The sequence below is a fragment of the Hyla sarda genome, unplaced genomic scaffold, assembly GCF_029499605.1.
Source record: "Hyla sarda isolate aHylSar1 unplaced genomic scaffold, aHylSar1.hap1 scaffold_1724, whole genome shotgun sequence".
Classification (NCBI taxonomy): Eukaryota; Metazoa; Chordata; class Amphibia; order Anura; family Hylidae; genus Hyla; species Hyla sarda.
The window spans coordinates 56,165-73,193 of NW_026608365.1; the positions used below are offsets into that span (position 1 = coordinate 56,165).

At 46.1% G+C, this 17,029-nt stretch overlaps 6 non-coding genes and 1 pseudogene across 6 annotated transcripts; all 7 read right to left on the reverse strand.

Moving 5' to 3' along the window:
* Positions 1–789: 789 nt before the first annotated feature.
* On the reverse strand, positions 790–980 carry LOC130312741 (U2 spliceosomal RNA). The gene has a single exon (XR_008860831.1). It is a non-coding gene; the product is annotated as a U2 spliceosomal RNA (small nuclear RNA).
* A 2,098-nt stretch (positions 981–3,078) lies between these two features.
* Positions 3,079–3,254, reverse strand: LOC130312751 (U2 spliceosomal RNA; annotated as a pseudogene).
* Positions 3,255–6,920: 3,666 nt separating this feature from the next.
* Positions 6,921–7,111, reverse strand: LOC130312743 (U2 spliceosomal RNA). Its single transcript, XR_008860832.1, has one exon. It is a non-coding gene; the product is annotated as a U2 spliceosomal RNA (small nuclear RNA).
* A 2,098-nt stretch (positions 7,112–9,209) lies between these two features.
* On the reverse strand, positions 9,210–9,400 carry LOC130312744 (U2 spliceosomal RNA). The gene has a single exon (XR_008860833.1). It is a non-coding gene; the product is annotated as a U2 spliceosomal RNA (small nuclear RNA).
* A 2,093-nt stretch (positions 9,401–11,493) lies between these two features.
* LOC130312745 (U2 spliceosomal RNA) lies at positions 11,494–11,684 on the reverse strand. Its single transcript, XR_008860834.1, has one exon. It is a non-coding gene; the product is annotated as a U2 spliceosomal RNA (small nuclear RNA).
* A 2,096-nt stretch (positions 11,685–13,780) lies between these two features.
* Positions 13,781–13,971, reverse strand: LOC130312748 (U2 spliceosomal RNA). The gene has a single exon (XR_008860837.1). It is a non-coding gene; the product is annotated as a U2 spliceosomal RNA (small nuclear RNA).
* Positions 13,972–16,053: 2,082 nt separating this feature from the next.
* Positions 16,054–16,244, reverse strand: LOC130312747 (U2 spliceosomal RNA). The gene has a single exon (XR_008860836.1). It is a non-coding gene; the product is annotated as a U2 spliceosomal RNA (small nuclear RNA).
* Positions 16,245–17,029: the final 785 nt, after the last annotated feature.

Sequence of the window (17,029 nt, forward strand, 5' to 3'; positions counted from 1 at the left end):
CTGAAAGTAGGCCAGAATGTCAGTCCATGTTGGAGCAGGTTTAGATACAGTCTAAAGTATAGATCTCAAAGTCTGTGCACAGAATTTAGCAAGGGCCTCGCACCTTCTGATGCATCAGGTAGGTGCACAATAGCATAGCCTAACCCTCTGTACTTTGGTCTATATTGATGCGGGACATAGACAGCCAGCTGATGACCAATCCATTAGTGCAATGGATGGCTGGAAGCATTTGTCTTTGCCTTTGCAATACCACAGAAGCAATGCATGGTCAATGTACAGCAATGACACACCTGTGTGAACAGCCAGGAGACCCCCCCCCCCCCCCCATGTTATGTTACATAGTTACATAGTTAGTACGGTCGAAAAAAGACATATGTCCATCAAGTTCAACCAGGGAATTAAGGGGTAGGGGTGTGGCGTGATATTGGGGAAGGGATGAGATTTTATATTTCTTCATAAGCATTAATCTTATTTTGTCAATTAGGAACATTCAGCACCCACCCGCTATCAAGGCAGCTGCCTATCATGTCATGCCCTACCTGCAAAGGTGTGCTGGCTACTCAAATGATCCAATTAAGGAGGCCATTTAGTCAGCAGCAGCAGAAGTCCTGTATCTGGACGCTCCAACAGCGGCCAGACACAAGCAGAAGCAGAAGCAGCAGAAGCAGCAGCAGCACCACCTTTTGTTTTTTGGCTGCAGCAGCAGCAAGGCCCACAGGGCTGGCTAGCTGGCTAGCCAGCAAGCAGGTAGCAATGAAAGTAGGAATCTTTCTTTTTAACCCTGTAAGGGGGTGGTGCACTGTACCCGAAGATACTGCCATATCGGGTCAATGCATAGGGCGACGGAAGCAAGCTTCGAAATCGGCCCCCGTTCTCAAAAATCCATTTAATATATGGTCCCCAGATAGGGGACGTATCAGATATTAAACTGATAAGAACAGATACTACACTTGATCTTAGCCAAAAGGCCGAGAAGCGATAACCGTGAAAGGGGCGGGCCCAACAAGGTGCCCTTCATGGGCACTATCACTGCTTGCTGTCAGGGAGGCTGCCAGATAATTTTCCATGCACACTCTGGGCTGGGGGGCAGTCAACCACCAGTACACACAGCAGAACCTAAACCCATACCATTATTGCTAAGCAGCAAGACAGGGGCCCATTGCACTCCCACGGGGCCTTTTTAAATGCAATCCATAACCCGGATTTGCCAGGAACCCTTCTTACTCCTCCTACTTGCATGTGACACTGGGCTTAGGATCTGCATAGGAAACACACACACAAGCACACACCTACCTTTGTTGCCTGCAGATGCCTCCTTGGCTGTCCCCAAACGGTATCAAACCAACACCCACGGGAAGCTGTAAGCATAGAGGACATGCCTGCACCCCATTGGACTTACCTGTGTGGGTTAAACCCGGGTTATTTGACAACCTATGGCGGTGATGGTTCTGCTCAGGCAGAGCAGTGCTGATGCTCCTCATAAAGCTGTCGCTGCTGTGAAGGTTCTAGGTGACATCACAAATCCCTATGGTTACATACACAACAAAGCTGGGTTGTTGTTGTTTACACTCTGCAAGGCCTGTGGAAGTGAGTGACATCATAGCACTGTAGTTCTGAGGGTTCTAGATGGATGCAACAATCTCCTGTTGCTTCTATGAAGGCCATAATAGACGACATCACCAAACAGCTCCATAGTCACATACACAGCAAAGGAGAGATGTTGTTTACACCTAGTGATGTCAGTGGTATTGAGTGACATCACAGCACAGTGCTAAGGCTCCTGGGCCTGGACACAGCAGCGGCTGCAATATCTCAACGGAGAATACGTTTATATATATATGTGTGTGTGTGCGCGTATATATATATATATATATATATATATATATATATATATATATATATTTCTCCGCCGAAATCACTTTTAAACCCATTTCCACCTTTTTTTCCCTTCTCTTCCTCTTACTTTTTTTTCACGTTTTTTTACGTTTTTCTCCTTTTCGCCTCTTTTCTGGGCGTATTATTCTTCTTTTTCTTCTTTTTTTTCGTCTAATGCATACCCCATCAGTGCAGCAATGCTTATTCAATACCGCCAGCAGATGGAGACACTGGGGGATAATTTTCTAAGGATTTATACTGATTTTTCCTGTCTGAATTTGTCGCACAGAAAGTTGCAGGCCAAATATGTGTGACATTTCTGCGACTTTAGCTTCTAGAGCATTTTTACAACATTATACATAGGTGCTGAATACATAAAAAGCGACTGTTCAGCGACAGACAAGTCGCATCGGCTGAAAGTAGGCCAGAATGTCAGTCCATGTTGGAGCAGGTTTAGATACAGTCTAAAGTATAGATCTCAAAGTCTGTGCACAGAATTTAGCAAGGGCCTCGCACCTTCTGATGCATCAGGTAGGTGCACAATAGCATAGCCTAACCCTCTGTACTTTGGTCTATATTGATGCGGGACATAGACAGCCAGCTGATGACCAATCCATTAGTGCAATGGATGGCTGGAAGCATTTGTCTTTGCCTTTGCAATACCACAGAAGCAATGCATGGTCAATGTACAGCAATGACACACCTGTGTGAACAGCCAGGAGACACCCCCCCCCCCCATGTTATGTTACATAGTTACATAGTTAGTACGGTCGAAAAAAGACATATGTCCATCAAGTTCAACCAGGGAATTAAGGGGTAGGGGTGTGGCGCGATATTGGGGAAGGGATGAGATTTTATATTTCTTCATAAACATTAATCTTATTTTGTCAATTAGGAACATTCAGCACCCACCCGCTATCAAGGCAGCTGCCTATCATGTCATGCCCTACCTGCACAGGTGTGCTGGCTACTCAAATGATCCAATTAAGGAGGCCATTTAGTCAGCAGCAGCAGAAGTCCTGTGCCTGGACGCTCCAACAGCGGCCAGACACAAGCAGAAGCAGAAGCAGCAGAAGCAGCAGCAGCAGCACCACCTTTTGTTTTTTGGCTGCAGCAGCAGCAAGGCCCACAGGGCTGGCTAGCTGGCTAGCCAGCAAGCAGGTAGCAATGAAAGTAGGAATCTTTCTTTTTAACCCTGTAAGGGGGTGGTGCACTGTACCCGAAGATACTGCCATATCGGGTCAATGCATAGGGCGACGGAAGCAAGCTTCGAAATCGGCCCCCGTTCTCAAAAATCCATTTAATATATGGTCCCCAGATAGGGGACGTATCAGATATTAAACTGATAAGAACAGATTTTTTTTTTTTTTTTAAGTTAGCCCTCAGAACTCACTCAGAGTTCCAAGATCTTATTTGGAACTCAATTTTGTGTTCATCATCAGGTAACATGTTTTTATTTCTTTTCTTAAACACTAATGAAACAAAATAGAACATTTAAAAACAAAATAAGAAACAACATAAAATAGCAAAAACCAAACATTACTTTCTAATTAAGCAAAACCAAATTAGAAGGTCATCCCCTTCCTCCATGTAAACACCATTAGAAAGTCTATCAGTCCTCGACTGATATTGCCATTTGCTATATCTTTCTTAACTTGAGACGCTAACCAGCCTGGAATTTTATACGTTTCAACAAAACGGTTCATGTCTGCCTTGAAAGAAAAATAGACTTTATCCCGAGCTTCTTCCTCCCGGTTCTTCAAGCCTATCTTTAGATCCATCATATCTTTGTCAAACGTTTTTCTTTCTGCTTCCGACAAATTTTCCAACAAACCACCAAGCACACCAAAATACTGCACTGGCACATACACTTCCTCCTCTCTCTTCTTCTTCTGCTCTGTAGGTCTTCTAGTTGGAACCTGCTCCACTTCTGGTTCTTTCACTTCAGCTGGTTCCTCTCTGCTTCTTTTTACAGCTTCCTTTTTCTCTGAATTTTTCTCAGACTTTTTCTTAGGACACGAGCCAAGCAGATGGCCCTCCTCACCACACAGATGGCATTTCCTTTTCTTTTGACAATTTTCCACGTCGTGACCCTCCTCTTGACACTTGAAACACCACAAAAACGTGCAATCCTCCTTTCTGTGACCGTACTGTTTACATTTGCGGCAAAAATCTTGCATGCCAGAAAAATACAGATCCCCGTTCACAGAACCAATTTTAAACCGTCCTGGGGGGATCACTAACTTGCCATCTGCCATTTTAAATTTCACATGGAACCTCCACTTGGTGGTCCATAGTCCATATTGATTAAATACCTTGCCTTTAGGCAGAACACTGTCACAGAATCGAGACAAAAAGGTAACGATATCCTCCTCCGAAGTATATGGGCTATACATCCTTATAGTCACCAATCGTTCTCTACGTGGGAAATGTGGAACTATCTCCACCCCTTCCAAAACCGGACATACCTTCTTTTGCTGCAATATGTTCCAAAATGACTCATAGTCCTCTTCAGAAGCCAGCACCACGTCGTAGTATCCACTTCTGGGAAACTCAAGCATGGATAGGATTTGCTCCCTCTTGACTTCCAGCAACTTAAACAGCACTTCTTCCACGACAAAGACAAGGCCTCTTTCCTTCTTCCGGACATCGAGCAGGGAAATACGAACTCCATTCCGAAGTCTCGCAAAAGGCGGCACGCCTTCCGAAGAAAAACCGCAATCTTCCTCCATGTCCATGATGTCCAGACACCTCCCCCACCGAAGTAGGTAGGTGGGGATCGCCTCCCGTTGTCTGGGGACTAAGCCGGCTCCCTGATAGCAGCAGGGGGGTGAAGTCCCTCCGTTAAGAAGGACGATCCCCCCAGGCAAAGGAGCCGGGTACCCCAGACACCCTCTGGCCAGACCAAGTGAGCAGAACTACACTTGATCTTAGCCAAAAGGCCGAGAAGCGATAACCGTGAAAGGGGCGGGCCCAACAAGGTGCCCTTCATGGGCACTATCACTGCTTGCTGTCAGGGAGGCTGCCAGACAATTTTCCATGCACACTCTGGGCTGGGGGGCAGTCAACCACCAGTACACACAGCAGAACCTAAACCCATACCATTATTGCTAAGCAGCAAGACAGGGGCCCATTGCACTCCCACGGGGCCTTTTTAAATGCAATCCATAACCCGGATTTGCCAGGAACCCTTCTTACTCCTCCTACTTGCATGTGACACTGGGCTTAGGATCTGCATAGGAAACACACACACAAGCACACACCTACCTTTGTTGCCTGCAGATGCCTCCTTGGCTGTCCCCAAACGGTATCAAACCAACACCCACGGGAAGCTGTAAGCATAGAGGACATGCCTGCACCCCATTGGACTTACCTGTGTGGGTTAAACCCGGGTTATTTGACAACCTATGGCGGTGATGGTTCTGCTCAGGCAGAGCAGTGCTGATGCTCCTCATAAAGCTGTCGCTGCTGTGAAGGTTCTAGGTGACATCACAAATCCCTATGGTTACATACACAACAAAGCTGGGTTGTTGTTGTTTACACTCTGCAAGGCCTGTGGAAGTGAGTGACATCATAGCACTGTAGTTCTGAGGGTTCTAGATGGATGCAACAATCTCCTGTTGCTTCTATGAAGGCCATAATAGACGACATCACCAAACAGCTCCATAGTCACATACACAGCAAAGGAGAGATGTTGTTTACACCTAGTGATGTCAGTGGTATTGAGTGACATCACAGCACAGTGCTAAGGCTCCTGGGCCTGGACACAGCAGCGGCTGCAATATCTCAACGGAGAATACGTTTATATATATGTGTGTGTGTGCGCGTATATATATATATATATATATATATATATATATATATATATACATTTCTCCGCCGAAATCACTTTTAAACCCATTTCCACCTTTTTTTCCCTTCTCTTCCTCTTACTTTTTTTTCACGTTTTTTTACGTTTTTCTCCTTTTCGCCTCTTTTCTGGGCGTATTATTCTTCTTTTTCTTCTTTTTTTTCGTCTAATGCATACCCCATCAGTGCAGCAATGCTTATTCAATACCGCCAGCAGATGGAGACACTGGGGGATAATTTTCTAAGGATTTATACTGATTTTTCCTGTCTGAATTTGTCGCACAGAAAGTTGCAGGCCAAATATGTGTGACATTTCTGCGACTTTAGCTTCTAGAGCATTTTTACAACATTATACATAGGTGCTGAATACATAAAAAGCGACTGTTCAGCGACAGACAAGTCGCATCGGCTGAAAGTAGGCCAGAATGTCAGTCCATGTTGGAGCAGGTTTAGATACAGTCTAAAGTATAGATCTCAAAGTCTGTGCACAGAATTTAGCAAGGGCCTCGCACCTTCTGATGCATCAGGTAGGTGCACAATAGCATAGCCTAACCCTCTGTACTTTGGTCTATATTGATGCGGGACATAGACAGCCAGCTGATGACCAATCCATTAGTGCAATGGATGGCTGGAAGCATTTGTCTTTGCCTTTGCAATACCACAGAAGCAATGCATGGTCAATGTACAGCAATGACACACCTGTGTGAACAGCCAGGAGACCCCCCCCCCCCCCATGTTATGTTACATAGTTACATAGTTAGTACGGTCGAAAAAAGACATATGTCCATCAAGTTCAACCAGGGAATTAAGGGGTAGGGGTGTGGCGTGATATTGGGGAAGGGATGAGATTTTATATTTCTTCATAAGCATTAATCTTATTTTGTCAATTAGGAACATTCAGCACCCACCCGCTATCAAGGCAGCTGCCTATCATGTCATGCCCTACCTGCAAAGGTGTGCTGGCTACTCAAATGATCCAATTAAGGAGGCCATTTAGTCAGCAGCAGCAGAAGTCCTGTATCTGGACGCTCCAACAGCGGCCAGACACAAGCAGAAGCAGAAGCAGCAGAAGCAGCAGCAGCACCACCTTTTGTTTTTTGGCTGCAGCAGCAGCAAGGCCCACAGGGCTGGCTAGCTGGCTAGCCAGCAAGCAGGTAGCAATGAAAGTAGGAATCTTTCTTTTTAACCCTGTAAGGGGGTGGTGCACTGTACCCGAAGATACTGCCATATCGGGTCAATGCATAGGGCGACGGAAGCAAGCTTCGAAATCGGCCCCCGTTCTCAAAAATCCATTTAATATATGGTCCCCAGATAGGGGACGTATCAGATATTAAACTGATAAGAACAGATACTACACTTGATCTTAGCCAAAAGGCCGAGAAGCGATAACCGTGAAAGGGGCGGGCCCAACAAGGTGCCCTTCATGGGCACTATCACTGCTTGCTGTCAGGGAGGCTGCCAGATAATTTTCCATGCACACTCTGGGCTGGGGGGCAGTCAACCACCAGTACACACAGCAGAACCTAAACCCATACCATTATTGCTAAGCAGCAAGACAGGGGCCCATTGCACTCCCACGGGGCCTTTTTAAATGCAATCCATAACCCGGATTTGCCAGGAACCCTTCTTACTCCTCCTACTTGCATGTGACACTGGGCTTAGGATCTGCATAGGAAACACACACACAAGCACACACCTACCTTTGTTGCCTGCAGATGCCTCCTTGGCTGTCCCCAAACGGTATCAAACCAACACCCACGGGAAGCTGTAAGCATAGAGGACATGCCTGCACCCCATTGGACTTACCTGTGTGGGTTAAACCCGGGTTATTTGACAACCTATGGCGGTGATGGTTCTGCTCAGGCAGAGCAGTGCTGATGCTCCTCATAAAGCTGTCGCTGCTGTGAAGGTTCTAGGTGACATCACAAATCCCTATGGTTACATACACAACAAAGCTGGGTTGTTGTTGTTTACACTCTGCAAGGCCTGTGGAAGTGAGTGACATCATAGCACTGTAGTTCTGAGGGTTCTAGATGGATGCAACAATCTCCTGTTGCTTCTATGAAGGCCATAATAGACGACATCACCAAACAGCTCCATAGTCACATACACAGCAAAGGAGAGATGTTGTTTACACCTAGTGATGTCAGTGGTATTGAGTGACATCACAGCACAGTGCTAAGGCTCCTGGGCCTGGACACAGCAGCGGCTGCAATATCTCAACGGAGAATACGTTTATATATATATGTGTGTGTGTGCGCGTATATATATATATATATATATATATATATATATATATATATATATTTCTCCGCCGAAATCACTTTTAAACCCATTTCCACCTTTTTTTCCCTTCTCTTCCTCTTACTTTTTTTTCACGTTTTTTTACGTTTTTCTCCTTTTCGCCTCTTTTCTGGGCGTATTATTCTTCTTTTTCTTCTTTTTTTTCGTCTAATGCATACCCCATCAGTGCAGCAATGCTTATTCAATACCGCCAGCAGATGGAGACACTGGGGGATAATTTTCTAAGGATTTATACTGATTTTTCCTGTCTGAATTTGTCGCACAGAAAGTTGCAGGCCAAATATGTGTGACATTTCTGCGACTTTAGCTTCTAGAGCATTTTTACAACATTATACATAGGTGCTGAATACATAAAAAGCGACTGTTCAGCGACAGACAAGTCGCATCGGCTGAAAGTAGGCCAGAATGTCAGTCCATGTTGGAGCAGGTTTAGATACAGTCTAAAGTATAGATCTCAAAGTCTGTGCACAGAATTTAGCAAGGGCCTCGCACCTTCTGATGCATCAGGTAGGTGCACAATAGCATAGCCTAACCCTCTGTACTTTGGTCTATATTGATGCGGGACATAGACAGCCAGCTGATGACCAATCCATTAGTGCAATGGATGGCTGGAAGCATTTGTCTTTGCCTTTGCAATACCACAGAAGCAATGCATGGTCAATGTACAGCAATGACACACCTGTGTGAACAGCCAGGAGACACCCCCCCCCCCCCCATGTTATGTTACATAGTTACATAGTTAGTACGGTCGAAAAAAGACATATGTCCATCAAGTTCAACCAGGGAATTAAGGGGTAGGGGTGTGGCGCGATATTGGGGAAGGGATGAGATTTTATATTTCTTCATAAACATTAATCTTATTTTGTCAATTAGGAACATTCAGCACCCACCCGCTATCAAGGCAGCTGCCTATCATGTCATGCCCTACCTGCACAGGTGTGCTGGCTACTCAAATGATCCAATTAAGGAGGCCATTTAGTCAGCAGCAGCAGAAGTCCTGTGCCTGGACGCTCCAACAGCGGCCAGACACAAGCAGAAGCAGAAGCAGCAGAAGCAGCAGCAGCAGCACCACCTTTTGTTTTTTGGCTGCAGCAGCAGCAAGGCCCACAGGGCTGGCTAGCTGGCTAGCCAGCAAGCAGGTAGCAATGAAAGTAGGAATCTTTCTTTTTAACCCTGTAAGGGGGTGGTGCACTGTACCCGAAGATACTGCCATATCGGGTCAATGCATAGGGCGACGGAAGCAAGCTTCGAAATCGGCCCCCGTTCTCAAAAATCCATTTAATATATGGTCCCCAGATAGGGGACGTATCAGATATTAAACTGATAAGAACAGATACTACACTTGATCTTAGCCAAAAGGCCGAGAAGCGATAACCGTGAAAGGGGCGGGCCCAACAAGGTGCCCTTCATGGGCACTATCACTGCTTGCTGTCAGGGAGGCTGCCAGACAATTTTCCATGCACACTCTGGGCTGGGGGGCAGTCAACCACCAGTACACACAGCAGAACCTAAACCCATACCATTATTGCTAAGCAGCAAGACAGGGGCCCATTGCACTCCCACGGGGCCTTTTTAAATGCAATCCATAACCCGGATTTGCCAGGAACCCTTCTTACTCCTCCTACTTGCATGTGACACTGGGCTTAGGATCTGCATAGGAAACACACACACAAGCACACACCTACCTTTGTTGCCTGCAGATGCCTCCTTGGCTGTCCCCAAACGGTATCAAACCAACACCCACGGGAAGCTGTAAGCATAGAGGACATGCCTGCACCCCATTGGACTTACCTGTGTGGGTTAAACCCGGGTTATTTGACAACCTATGGCGGTGATGGTTCTGCTCAGGCAGAGCAGTGCTGATGCTCCTCATAAAGCTGTCGCTGCTGTGAAGGTTCTAGGTGACATCACAAATCCCTATGGTTACATACACAACAAAGCTGGGTTGTTGTTGTTTACACTCTGCAAGGCCTGTGGAAGTGAGTGACATCATAGCACTGTAGTTCTGAGGGTTCTAGATGGATGCAACAATCTCCTGTTGCTTCTATGAAGGCCATAATAGACGACATCACCAAACAGCTCCATAGTCACATACACAGCAAAGGAGAGATGTTGTTTACACCTAGTGATGTCAGTGGTATTGAGTGACATCACAGCACAGTGCTAAGGCTCCTGGGCCTGGACACAGCAGCGGCTGCAATATCTCAACGGAGAATACGTTTATATATATGTGTGTGTGTGCGCGTATATATATATATATATATATATATATATATATATATATATATATATTTCTCCGCCGAAATCACTTTTAAACCCATTTCCACCTTTTTTTCCCTTCTCTTCCTCTTACTTTTTTTTCACGTTTTTTTACGTTTTTCTCCTTTTCGCCTCTTTTCTGGGCGTATTATTCTTCTTTTTCTTCTTTTTTTTCGTCTAATGCATACCCCATCAGTGCAGCAATGCTTATTCAATACCGCCAGCAGATGGAGACACTGGGGGATAATTTTCTAAGGATTTATACTGATTTTTCCTGTCTGAATTTGTCGCACAGAAAGTTGCAGGCCAAATATGTGTGACATTTCTGCGACTTTAGCTTCTAGAGCATTTTTACAACATTATACATAGGTGCTGAATACATAAAAAGCGACTGTTCAGCGACAGACAAGTCGCATCGGCTGAAAGTAGGCCAGAATGTCAGTCCATGTTGGAGCAGGTTTAGATACAGTCTAAAGTATAGATCTCAAAGTCTGTGCACAGAATTTAGCAAGGGCCTCGCACCTTCTGATGCATCAGGTAGGTGCACAATAGCATAGCCTAACCCTCTGTACTTTGGTCTATATTGATGCGGGACATAGACAGCCAGCTGATGACCAATCCATTAGTGCAATGGATGGCTGGAAGCATTTGTCTTTGCCTTTGCAATACCACAGAAGCAATGCATGGTCAATGTACAGCAATGACACACCTGTGTGAACAGCCAGGAGACCCCCCCCCCCCCCATGTTATGTTACATAGTTACATAGTTAGTACGGTCGAAAAAAGACATATGTCCATCAAGTTCAACCAGGGAATTAAGGGGTAGGGGTGTGGCGCGATATTGGGGAAGGGATGAGATTTTATATTTCTTCATAAGCATTAATCTTATTTTGTCAATTAGGAACATTCAGCACCCACCCGCTATCAAGGCAGCTGCCTATCATGTCATGCCCTACCTGCACAGGTGTGCTGGATACTCAAATGATCCAATTAAGGAGGCCATTTAGTCAGCAGCAGCAGAAGTCCTGTGCCTGGACGCTCCAACAGCGGCCAGACACAAGCAGAAGCAGAAGCAGCAGAAGCAGCAGCAGCACCACCTTTTGTTTTTTGGCTGCAGCAGCAGCAAGGCCCACAGGGCTGGCTAGCTGGCTAGCCAGCAAGCAGGTAGCAATGAAAGTAGGAATCTTTCTTTTTAACCCTGTAAGGGGGTGGTGCACTGTACCCGAAGATACTGCCATATCGGGTCAATGCATAGGGCGACGGAAGCAAGCTTCGAAATCGGCCCCCGTTCTCAAAAATCCATTTAATATATGGTCCCCAGATAGGGGACGTATCAGATATTAAACTGATAAGAACAGATACTACACTTGATCTTAGCCAAAAGGCCGAGAAGCGATAACCGTGAAAGGGGCGGGCCCAACAAGGTGCCCTTCATGGGCACTATCACTGCTTGCTGTCAGGGAGGCTGCCAGACAATTTTCCATGCACACTCTGGGCTGGGGGGCAGTCAACCACCAGTACACACAGCAGAACCTAAACCCATACCATTATTGCTAAGCAGCAAGACAGGGGCCCATTGCACTCCCACGGGGCCTTTTTAAATGCAATCCATAACCCGGATTTGCCAGGAACCCTTCTTACTCCTCCTACTTGCATGTGACACTGGGCTTAGGATCTGCATAGGAAACACACACACAAGCACACACCTACCTTTGTTGCCTGCAGATGCCTCCTTGGCTGTCCCCAAACGGTATCAAACCAACACCCACGGGAAGCTGTAAGCATAGAGGACATGCCTGCACCCCATTGGACTTACCTGTGTGGGTTAAACCCGGGTTATTTGACAACCTATGGCGGTGATGGTTCTGCTCAGGCAGAGCAGTGCTGATGCTCCTCATAAAGCTGTCGCTGCTGTGAAGGTTCTAGGTGACATCACAAATCCCTATGGTTACATACACAACAAAGCTGGGTTGTTGTTGTTTACACTCTGCAAGGCCTGTGGAAGTGAGTGACATCATAGCACTGTAGTTCTGAGGGTTCTAGATGGATGCAACAATCTCCTGTTGCTTCTATGAAGGCCATAATAGACGACATCACCAAACAGCTCCATAGTCACATACACAGCAAAGGAGAGATGTTGTTTACACCTAGTGATGTCAGTGGTATTGAGTGACATCACAGCACAGTGCTAAGGCTCCTGGGCCTGGACACAGCAGCGGCTGCAATATCTCAACGGAGAATACGTTTATATATATGTGTGTGTGTGCGCGTATATATATATATATATATATATATATATATATATATATATACATTTCTCCGCCGAAATCACTTTTAAACCCATTTCCACCTTTTTTTCCCTTCTCTTCCTCTTACTTTTTTTTCACGTTTTTTTACGTTTTTCTCCTTTTCGCCTCTTTTCTGGGCGTATTATTCTTCTTTTTCTTCTTTTTTTTCGTCTAATGCATACCCCATCAGTGCAGCAATGCTTATTCAATACCGCCAGCAGATGGAGACACTGGGGGATAATTTTCTAAGGATTTATACTGATTTTTCCTGTCTGAATTTGTCGCACAGAAAGTTGCAGGCCAAATATGTGTGACATTTCTGCGACTTTAGCTTCTAGAGCATTTTTACAACATTATACATAGGTGCTGAATACATAAAAAGCGACTGTTCAGCGACAGACAAGTCGCATCGGCTGAAAGTAGGCCAGAATGTCAGTCCATGTTGGAGCAGGTTTAGATACAGTCTAAAGTATAGATCTCAAAGTCTGTGCACAGAATTTAGCAAGGGCCTCGCACCTTCTGATGCATCAGGTAGGTGCACAATAGCATAGCCTAACCTTCTGTACTTTGGTCTATATTGATGCGGGACATAGACAGCCAGCTGATGACCAATCCATTAGTGCAATGGATGGCTGGAAGCATTTGTCTTTGCCTTTGCAATACCACAGAAGCAATGCATGGTCAATGTACAGCAATGACACACCTGTGTGAACAGCCAGGAGACCCCCCCCCCCCCCCCCCCATGTTATGTTACATAGTTACATAGTTAGTACGGTCGAAAAAAGACATATGTCCATCAAGTTCAACCAGGGAATTAAGGGGTAGGGGTGTGGCGCGATATTGGGGAAGGGATGAGATTTTATATTTCTTCATAAGCATTAATCTTATTTTGTCAATTAGGAACATTCAGCACCCACCCGCTATCAAGGCAGCTGCCTATCATGTCATGCCCTACCTGCACAGGTGTGCTGGCTACTCAAATGATCCAATTAAGGAGGCCATTTAGTCAGCAGCAGCAGAAGTCCTGTGCCTGGACGCTCCAACAGCGGCCAGACACAAGCAGAAGCAGAAGCAGCAGAAGCAGCAGCAGCACCACCTTTTGTTTTTTGGCTGCAGCAGCAGCAAGGCCCACAGGGCTGGCTAGCTGGCTAGCCAGCAAGCAGGTAGCAATGAAAGTAGGAATCTTTCTTTTTAACCCTGTAAGGGGGTGGTGCACTGTACCCGAAGATACTGCCATATCGGGTCAATGCATAGGGCGACGGAAGCAAGCTTTGAAATCGGCCCCCGTTCTCAAAAATCCATTTAATATATGGTCCCCAGATAGGGGACGTATCAGATATTAAACTGATAAGAACAGATACTACACTTGATCTTAGCCAAAAGGCCGAGAAGCGATAACCGTGAAAGGGGCGGGCCCAACAAGGTGCCCTTCATGGGCACTATCACTGCTTGCTGTCAGGGAGGCTGCCAGACAATTTTCCATGCACACTCTGGGCTGGGGGGCAGTCAACCACCAGTACACACAGCAGAACCTAAACCCATACCATTATTGCTAAGCAGCAAGACAGGGGCCCATTGCACTCCCACGGGGCCTTTTTAAATGCAATCCATAACCCGGATTTGCCAGGAACCCTTCTTACTCCTCCTACTTGCATGTGACACTGGGCTTAGGATCTGCATAGGAAACACACACACAAGCACACACCTACCTTTGTTGCCTGCAGATGCCTCCTTGGCTGTCCCCAAACGGTATCAAACCAACACCCACGGGAAGCTGTAAGCATAGAGGACATGCCTGCACCCCATTGGACTTACCTGTGTGGGTTAAACCCGGGTTATTTGACAACCTATGGCGGTGATGGTTCTGCTCAGGCAGAGCAGTGCTGATGCTCCTCATAAAGCTGTCGCTGCTGTGAAGGTTCTAGGTGACATCACAAATCCCTATGGTTACATACACAACAAAGCTGGGTTGTTGTTGTTTACACTCTGCAAGGCCTGTGGAAGTGAGTGACATCATAGCACTGTAGTTCTGAGGGTTCTAGATGGATGCAACAATCTCCTGTTGCTTCTATGAAGGCCATAATAGACGACATCACCAAACAGCTCCATAGTCACATACACAGCAAAGGAGAGATGTTGTTTACACCTAGTGATGTCAGTGGTATTGAGTGACATCACAGCACAGTGCTAAGGCTCCTGGGCCTGGACACAGCAGCGGCTGCAATATCTCAACGGAGAATACGTTTATATATATGTGTGTGTGTGCGCGTATATATATATATATATATATATATATATATACATTTCTCCGCCGAAATCACTTTTAAACCCATTTCCACCTTTTTTTCCCTTCTCTTCCTCTTACTTTTTTTTCACGTTTTTTTACGTTTTTCTCCTTTTCGCCTCTTTTCTGGGCGTATTATTCTTCTTTTTCTTCTTTTTTTTCGTCTAATGCATACCCCATCAGTGCAGCAATGCTTATTCAATACCGCCAGCAGATGGAGACACTGGGGGATAATTTTCTAAGGATTTATACTGATTTTTCCTGTCTGAATTTGTCGCACAGAAAGTTGCAGGCCAAATATGTGTGACATTTCTGCGACTTTAGCTTCTAGAGCATTTTTACAACATTATACATAGGTGCTGAATACATAAAAAGCGACTGTTCAGCGACAGACAAGTCGCATCGGCTGAAAGTAGGCCAGAATGTCAGTCCATGTTGGAGCAGGTTTAGATACAGTCTAAAGTATAGATCTCAAAGTCTGTGCACAGAATTTAGCAAGGGCCTCGCACCTTCTGATGCATCAGGTAGGTGCACAATAGCATAGCCTAACCCTCTGTACTTTGGTCTATATTGATGCGGGACATAGACAGCCAGCTGATGACCAATCCATTAGTGCAATGGATGGCTGGAAGCATTTGTCTTTGCCTTTGCAATACCACAGAAGCAATGCATGGTCAATGTACAGCAATGACACACCTGTGTGAACAGCCAGGAGACCCCCCCCCCCCCCCATGTTATGTTACATAGTTACATAGTTAGTACGGTCGAAAAAAGACATATGTCCATCAAGTTCAACCAGGGAATTAAGGGGTAGGGGTGTGGCGCGATATTGGGGAAGGGATGAGATTTTATATTTCTTCATAAGCATTAATCTTATTTTGTCAATTAGGAACATTCAGCACCCACCCGCTATCAAGGCAGCTGCCTATCATGTCATGCCCTACCTGCACAGGTGTGCTGGCTACTCAAATGATCCAATTAAGGAGGCCATTTAGTCAGCAGCAGCAGAAGTCCTGTGCCTGGACGCTCCAACAGCGGCCAGACACAAGCAGAAGCAGAAGCAGCAGAAGCAGCAGCAGCACCACCTTTTGTTTTTTGGCTGCAGCAGCAGCAAGGCCCACAGGGCTGGCTAGCTGGCTAGCCAGCAAGCAGGTAGCAATGAAAGTAGGAATCTTTCTTTTTAACCCTGTAAGGGGGTGGTGCACTGTACCCGAAGATACTGCCATATCGGGTCAATGCATAGGGCGACGGAAGCAAGCTTCGAAATCGGCCCCCGTTCTCAAAAATCCATTTAATATATGGTCCCCAGATAGGGGACGTATCAGATATTAAACTGATAAGAACAGATACTACACTTGATCTTAGCCAAAAGGCCGAGAAGCGATAACCGTGAAAGGGGCGGGCCCAACAAGGTGCCCTTCATGGGCACTATCACTGCTTGCTGTCAGGGAGGCTGCCAGACAATTTTCCATGCACACTCTGGGCTGGGGGGCAGTCAACCACCAGTACACACAGCAGAACCTAAACCCATACCATTATTGCTAAGCAGCAAGACAGGGGCCCATTGCACTCCCACGGGGCCTTTTTAAATGCAATCCATAACCCGGATTTGCCAGGAACCCTTCTTACTCCTCCTACTTGCATGTGACACTGGGCTTAGGATCTGCATAGGAAACACACACACAAGCACACACCTACCTTTGTTGCCTGCAGATGCCTCCTTGGCTGTCCCCAAACGGTATCAAACCAACACCCACGGGAAGCTGTAAGCATAGAGGACATGCCTGCACCCCATTGGACTTACCTGTGTGGGTTAAACCCGGGTTATTTGACAACCTATGGCGGTGATGGTTCTGCTCAGGCAGAGCAGTGCTGATGCTCCTCATAAAGCTGTCGCTGCTGTGAAGGTTCTAGGTGACATCACAAATCCCTATGGTTACATACACAACAAAGCTGGGTTGTTGTTGTTTACACTCTGCAAGGCCTGTGGAAGTGAGTGACATCATAGCACTGTAGTTCTGAGGGTTCTAGATGGATGCAACAATCTCCTGTTGCTTCTATGAAGGCCATAATAGACGACATCACCAAACAGCTCCATAGTCACATACACAGCAAAGGAGAGATGTTGTTTACACCTAGTGATGTCAGTGGTATTGAGTGACATCACAGC